Raw genomic sequence first — 8,442 nt, 5'->3', positions numbered from 1 at the left:
CTCTAAATTCTGGTGTGTTCTACCTACATAGTATTTACCACAATCGCATGGTATTTGATAGACCCCTCTTTGACGGGTAACTGGGATTTTATCTTCACCAGAATTTAGAAAATTTATGATTTTGAATTTATTGGTAAATACTACATACAGATTATTTTGTGTGCAAACTTTTTTAAGATTTGTAGTGATTTTTGGGATATAGGGGAGGTAAATTATGTTTAAGGGCTTGTCAGAAAAATCACATGGTAAACTATCATTAATTTTACGGGAATGTCTCTTCAGTCTACAATTAATTACATTATTGATAAATAAAATAGGATACCCATTTCTAAGAAGTATGTCCCTGATAAAAGTTTAATTCTGTTGTTATGTGGGAAGCAGAACAAAGTTTAGGGCACGATCGAGGAGCGAAATTACGACATTTTTTCAACTTGTGGGGGGTGGTTTGATTTAAAATTCAAATATCTATTATTTTGTGTTGGTTTTCTATAAATAGTAAAATTGAGTTTATCGAAGCTACGAATAACTAACACATCTAGGAATGGGATTTTATTTGCGATTTCGATTTCTAAAGTAAACTGTAAATTTCTATAAAGTAAACAAGTTTATGTTTAAAAAACCGATAGATATTAACACAGAACCGGTAACAAAAAGACCTTTGAGGTTAGCTGCCAAAAAAGCTGGATTAGCAACAAGAACGTGTTTTTAAATTATTTTTCTTTCATCTCATTGAATCACCTTGTTTTACCTTACTTTTTATCAGTCCTGTTTGAACTTCGCTGAAGTAAGGATGCTAGGACTGCTTTGAAAAAATTTTAATTTTTGGTTTGATTGGTTTCATGTTGTTGTGAGTCTTTTTTCTTTTATATATTTTTGTTTTGCTGAGGACGGCCCTTGGACATAGGGCCGAAATATTCATTCAAATTATCTCCACTGTCTTGCAAAAAGATTTCCCTATTGTTCTTCGTACTTTTGTTGTTTGTGATGGTTTTATCTTTGTATGATATACCAGATAAATACATTAAAGTAATTACTGCTGTGTAAGAGAAAAGCATTGCTGCAGATAAGGTAGGAAATGAGGTTAGTAGCTGGTTTCATATTGAACCAGGAGTCAAGAAGGGCTGCGTTCATCCTCATTTACATGGACCATTTTGATCAACTTTGTCCTTAGGACAGTGGCGGCAATTTTTTTTCTTTTTAGGGGGGGGGGGGGTGGCTCGGGCTATAGCTCCCTGAATTTTAGGAGGGTCCCCAAGTCAATAGTCACAAAAAAATAGTGTAAAAATTTCTCAGTTAAAACAAATCCGTTTCTAATACTTCAAAATAATCTATCATAAAATTTTTCTGCCACCAGATTCATGATTCATAGCCTAGTACACTTGCAATCCGTACCATTTCCTCTCTGCGTAAAGAAAAAGGGTACGCGAGCTGATCAGTCAGTCACTGCATAAATTAGTCACCCATATAATTTGATTTTATTAATTTTGATTCGACCGATTAATTTGATTTATACATCAGTTTCCATCTATCTGGTGCATAAAAACGGAAGAAAGCAGCAAAAAATTCCGCTAATGAAGCAAGAAGGTCTCCAAGTGCAAGACAAAAATTAATACTGTGTGTGTAATACGCTTAATCTCTAAAGGATAATTTGCCTTTTTGCTTTGCTTGCTTTCAGTAAAGCGCTTGTCAATTTTACAACGGCAAGGATTGAGGAGTGATAGTTTTTGTTCGTTTTTAAGTCTGAATTTCACTCCTTACTTTCATTATTAAAATAGTTGATTTTTTGCTCGTTTTTTATTTCTTTCCTAGATAGCTCTATTCCTCAATTTGTTACTTATAACTTTCAAATTCATTTAGAATGTGGGTATTTTCCAGGCTGACCAAAAAGTCAGTAAAACACTATAGCAGATGTCGGGAATTAATCTTTTAGCTAAAAAGACTATGGTTACTGTTGCTCTAAACCGAAGAAGAGAGGGGGCCTCCAAGTGCTCCCCTTGAGACGGATTTAATTTATTTCTGATTCTGATCAAATTCTAATTTAACCCTAGAAAGTATTTTCCCTCCCTAGTCCCACGCTCCAATGACTTTTCTTACTTTATGACCAAGCTACAGAGAAGCCTATGGGTAAGTATAACACTCGTCTATGTCTGCGCAAACTTGACTGACTACATGAGAGAAACTTGAACATTGACTCAAACTGAAAAATAAAAACAAGGTTCCACCGGGGCTCCAACCCTGTTGAATTAAATAACTCTCTCGTATGCGTCGGATGACTTCACTACTGAGCTATAAGAGCTCGGAGAATATGACTACTTCAAAATTTCAATATTAAGAATTTTAGCAAAACAGACTTTTCGTTGTATCTGGCACCGGCTCTAGTTGTCTAATAGAACATCTTTAACAGAACGTTTCTAAAGAGGATCTAACCAGCCTCGTACCCCCACCATTTCCGGATATGGCACCAAAAAGTGCAGTTTTTGGTACCATATGGCATTTTATGTTGCACATTCGGTCTTAATTTATAAAAAGCACGTATATGTAAGCATCAGCTTTCGAATGAGCGCTTAGTCATCTCCCTATGACTGTCCAGTACAGGGCTTCCATTATCCCCGAATTTTCGGGGATTTCCCCGAAAATCTATGTGTCTCCCCGAAAAAAAATTTGGTTCCCCGAATCCCCAAAATTTCCCCGAAAATCAACCAATCACGGTGTCACCCCTAGTGAATATCCCTAGCAAACATTAATTTACATACCATAATTTTTCACTAATCTCTTGTTCGTTGATTTTCGTCTCCTGTTCTACTTTGCATAAATTTTTCAGAAATAAGATTATACTTTCTTTAATCTATCAGGCGTTCAACAATTGAGTATTAAACATTAAGAAAATCGTATCTAAAAACAGCAAAAGAAAAATAATTCTGCAAACTTACAATTCAGTTGTAGAAACAATCTGTTGGCTATCGATTTCGAAATCCAACTGAAGGCTGAAGCTGTACAGTAATGAATGCGTTTTAGAATTCTATTCAACTTGAAAATAAAATTCTTGACTACGAATGATGTAAGAAATAGCAATGGGGAAACTGCATTCGAAATGATTTAAACTCGTTTCATAAAGATGATACTTTTTTTGTCAGCATATGAAGAACTGTGTATATTGCAATATTTGCAATTCCATATTCCATATTACAACTTTTAATGCAGACCGATACAATTTAAGCATAGACGGTTCTTCATATTTTCACAAAACTATCATTTTCCTGCATTTAGGTTAAACCATTCCGAATGTAGTATTCCAAGTGCTATTGAGATTCTAACATTTATGTCATTCGTGGTCAAGACAATCTTGAAAAAAATTAGACAACAACTTTACTTAAAGTTGTTGAACGCTCGGTTGGATTTTGGGTTTTGAAATTGAACTTCTAAAGAGGGAGAATTGTTTTGAAAGCAGAATCATAATTTTAAATTTTATTTTCTTTTGCTATTTTTGGTTTTGGAGATACTGTTTTAATGTTTAATACTTAATGATTGACGGCATAATATATTGAAGGAATTAATCTTTTTGCCTGGAATTCTTACCATTTAAATTTTTTCTTTCATTCGGTGTGTACAATTTAAGTTCTTTTCTTTTTTGTCTGAGAATTGTATTTGTCAGTACTCCCATCACAATTATTATTCTGGTCCCTTCACCCGTGTAATATTTTCAGTGAGCGTAATATTTCAAACTGCAGCTTCAGGATCTTTTTTACAGTCTTGCAAAGCTGTTAGTTAGGCGAAAAAAATGTTACTGAGAATATGTTCTGCTCAAAGTCGGGATAGCCAAGTAGACTTGTTTAAATATCTAGACCTAGCTTTACAACTTTTAATGCTTGAACAATTTTAGTAACCCTGTAGGAAGGCTAATTCTGAGATAAAAACAAAACAACTTAAAGAAATTTTGGTATAGTTTATTTTATCGGGAGAACTGCCCCTAAATACCATATTCTTATCATAAGAAATGCACCACCCCCTCCCCCACCTAACGAAACAAAATGTAGCTATAGACTATGTACAAGGTCGGAGAATAGGGGATTTAAACGGAAGGGACCCCAAAAAAATTATTAATAATAAAATTTACATTACAGCTTAAAGTACAAATTTGGTTATTAGGTTCATATTGTTTTCTTGTTAAGTTTTATATTATTTTCGGACTTATTTACCACGAACTTTTGGTTAATACCGCCAAATAATGTTAGTGTGAAAAAAAAGAATAAATAACTTCTATATCATGTGTAGCCTATATCTATCATGTCCAGGCATTAGATGAGCTGATATGAAAATGAGACTGCAATAAGTACTATATTTGGAACATGGATGGCCGCAGGGCTGGGGGTTAATCGGTGACTATATAGTAATTATGAGGTAACCAAAAGAAAGGAAAGCATAGTAGAAACAAACAATGAAAAAAAAATGTTTGTGTCGAGGGGGTATTCTCCGTTGGTATTATCCGCGGGGATACTTTCCGCGGAGGGTATTTTCCGCGGGGGTACTTTCCGTGGGGTATTTATCGCGGGTATATTTTCAGCGGGAGAGTATTTTCTGCGTTTTTTTTGGTGAAGGGGAGGGGCACTTTCCGGTTTATCCCGCGGGGGGATTTTCCGAGGGGTAAACACCTAAAACCTTAGAATCAGCGTGAAAAACCAATAAAGTGTCAATTTTAGTCGAAATTCCTTCTTAATTTAAGTTTAAATTTACTTGTTTAATTTAGTTCTTGTTTGTTTTAAGTTTTAATGTTGCCCCATACTTATAGGTTGAATTTTGTCTATTTAATTTACATATCTAGAACCGCAAACAATATTTGTTTTTAAGTACTATTAACGAATTGCTGAGATTAATGACTTAATGAAAAACTGCTACTGGCATTTACAGTTCACATGTGTTCACTATTTTTTTTTTATATAATTTTGAAGTTTTTGCCGCAATATCAGCAATAAGTGTTTTCAGCTATGGTTTCCAATCCGGTGTTCTGGCTCTAAAACCTACTCTGTAAAAGGCTTGATTTACTACGCGGATCCAAGCCTGAGCCTGAAACCGAATCTGAAACCAATTTTGGCTTCAAATTTTTGCAACGAAATTCCATTTTGTTTTTTTCCCCGAAAATTCCCCGAATCTTGAAGACTTGTCCCCGAAAACTCCCCGAATTTTTAAGGCTTGCCCCGAATATTTGGATTCGAGAGTGGAAGCTCTGGTCCAGTAGCCCACTAAAGCTGTGTGAAAAAAAAAAGAAAAAAAAGGAAGACATTGAAGCTAGCATTTCTAGATGTTACAAGTTTCGTTAGTTTTCACAATGGGGTGCTGTAAACCGTCCGTTCAGGGTTTTCGACAATGGCGATTTAAACAGCAGCTTTTTATTTCGATTTGACATTTTTTCGAGGGGCTTCAGGCTCTTTTTTGAAATTCATGGAAATTTGTTTTCAGGATCACAAATTATGGTCAAGTTGAATTTTAATATCAGTTAGCATTCCTAAATGAGTCTCATTTTAGCATTTTTCTCCCTAAAAAGCTTTTTAAAAACAAGTTTTTGTTTTCGGTTACTAGGGGCCAAGGTTCACTCTTTACTAGATTGCCGCTGTACCCATGAAAAATACTCATCCACGAAATAATCAGAGAAAGACCCATTGACGTGATTATTGAAAGAGACATTTTCACACACAAAAAAAGTAGAAGATAAATGGCCAACAGGCCGTCGAAAGCTGACCCTGAGCCCCACAACAAGTTTCTGTGTGCCCCCAACCTATCATAACTAGGTACTCACTAGCTTGTACAACATGATAATCTACATATTTTGGCTCTCCCACAACAAAACTGGAAATTGCCATGTACCTTCTCAACACTATCTACATAACTTCTCTATAGCTACTATCATTAGCATGACTAAGTAGTTTATGCACTTATTTTCAGACAAAGGGGTAAGATGTTTTATTTGCTTAAAGTTTGTCATAAGTGATTTCCGCCAAATTCAAATTTATGTCAAAAGTGGAAAAATAAGAATGAGGAGCCACATTTCTAAGAAATAGATAAATAAAATGACACAAAAGATAAAATTAAAAGAGATATAATGTGTCATCTTTTATTCAGATTCATCTTTTATGGACCAAGACAGCCAGTGCTTTAACCCTACCCGGTGACGCTGTTCAGGAAACAGTATCGTCGATTTTCTAATAGCTATTTTGCAAAATTCAAATGGTTTAAATATTCTTAAAAACTGTCTTTTGTTTTCGTACCGTCATTTTGTAGGGACTTCACTGAAACGTCGTGAATCTTACGGGAGAACCCCTTTTATAGATATTGGCTGGGTTTAGCTGGCTGGCTGGAAATATCTTGGAATTGGCGGGCTTCCATGGAGAAAGCGAAAGACACAAAAATTGTTTGATTTCGTAGACCCAATAATCCTGTGCTAAAGCAGGAGTACAAAATTCAATTTCAACAAATTTGAATGTTGACCTCCAACGAGAAATTCAAGAAAATAGGGAGCACGTAAAGACGCTACTATTATTGACTGGGCTTCTTGGACGCCAAGCGATAGCTTTCCAAGGACACAATGAAAGCGATACGAGCGAAAATTTCCGGAAAAGCATGAGTGTCGTGAGTTAGTTCGAAAAAACCCTTTCGCTAGAGCTAGAAAGAAGGTAGGAACATTATGCAAGGCCCCGTTAGAGGCTGTGGAAGAAACATACTTTAATAATGGGAAAGTGAAAGAAAGAGCACTTGGCTGCTTTCATATGGAGAGACTTAATGCGGAAAGTCTGTCCAGGTTCATTGACCATTAAATACGGAAAACAGGGCTCAGCTGGTCAGATTGTGTTGCACAATGCTATGATGGAGCCATTGTTATGAGTGGCCACTTATCAGATATGCAAGCCCGTTTTAAAGCAATTGCACCGCATGCAATTTACATTCACTACCATGCCCATAGACTCAACCTTGTGTTGGGTGATTCAAATATTTGTTTTTATATTCACAGTCCATCTAGCGGAAATATTTTTGTGCCACAAACTCTCTATCTGAGCAGCAGCAGGCAGTAGATCTAGGTTTCCCTTGAGTTACCGGCCATATTGTAGTTCCGCCAGATAAAATTATACACATGCGATCTGACGAAGTTTTCGATGAAATCTTCCATAAAGCAAAATAATTTTCTAGTGAGGTCGGCCTAACTAAAATTTTCAGAATTCCGATTCTTCATCTACAAGATAAAGGCGTGCACAGCGAATAGCTTCTCTCTTACGCGATATTGTAACCATGTCGACTTTGGGAAAAAGCAATCTTGCTGAAGTGAAAGAATCAACTGAAGACGATTTCAGAAGGGAATTATTTTTTTGTGATAGACAAACTTTGTTCTGAGTTTAAAAGCCGCTTCGTGAAGGCTTTTCCACTGTTAGAGTCTACCTCTGTATTATATGTTGACTCGCCGTGCTTTCTCGATACTAACCAACTAGCTAGTGCAGCAGGGAATTACAAGTAAGCTTACATTGACAAAACCCTGTTAGACTCGCAAACGGATCTTGTGAGAAGATATATTGACTGTTCAGCCAATAAACGGAAAGATCTCTTTGAACTTCACGATTGGGTGAAGGCAATGTCAATAGCGTATTCCGAAGTTTTAGAAATTATACAAATTGCCATTACTCTGTCTATCACAACTGCTAGTAATGAGAGATTCTTTTCTTCACTAAGCCTGATTAAAACCTATCTAAGACCAACCATGGGCAAAGAAAGAATAAGTAATCTTCTGTTGATGGTTAGTGGAACGGCTCTTGAGAAATCGTTGGATTTTGATCCTATAGTTGATATTTATGGAAAATGAGACCTCGTCGAATCCCAGTGTTGCAATAAAACTCTAAATTACTTTCAAAGATCAGTTCTATGTGTATTGATTAAACACTTCTAAATAGCTTTTTACCATTATTAGTCAAATTTAGGAGAGACCTATGCTAGCCATTGTGAAGAAATATAATAAGCATCTCTGTGAGCCGGCGAAGCGAGGGCTCTGAAGCAAGGGCACTCCAAAAGACCGCTCTGAAGCGAGGGCACTCCAAAAGACGGAAGAAGATTTATTAGATATTTTCCAAGGAATAGTCAATGGATTGTTTTGGATAGACGTCTAACTAACCGCATTTCAAACAGTAAAAAAAAAAAAAAAAAAAAAAAAAATAAATTGTTAAATTCCACTTTCAAAGGCATTAGTGAGAAGAAGGTTGAGATGGCTATGACACTTTCTGCGGATAAAAGATGACAGATTACCAAAGATTGTTCTTTTCGGTCAACCATCTAAGGCCAAAGGAAAAGTAGGTCGCCCCCGAACTGGGTGGAAGAAGGTCGTAAGGATGTATTCAAGGGAAATTGGAACCTCTTTGGAGGATATAAAGGAGGCTTTAAATATATTAGAATGGAGAAGGAGCGTGCGTG

Source organism: Artemia sp. Qi Xiang Cuo, chromosome 7 (genome assembly GCF_049724085.1).
Source record: "Artemia sp. Qi Xiang Cuo chromosome 7, ASM4972408v1, whole genome shotgun sequence".
Taxonomy (NCBI): domain Eukaryota; kingdom Metazoa; phylum Arthropoda; class Branchiopoda; order Anostraca; family Artemiidae; genus Artemia; species Artemia sp. Qi Xiang Cuo.
Note: the sequence above shows the minus strand (reverse complement) of the source record.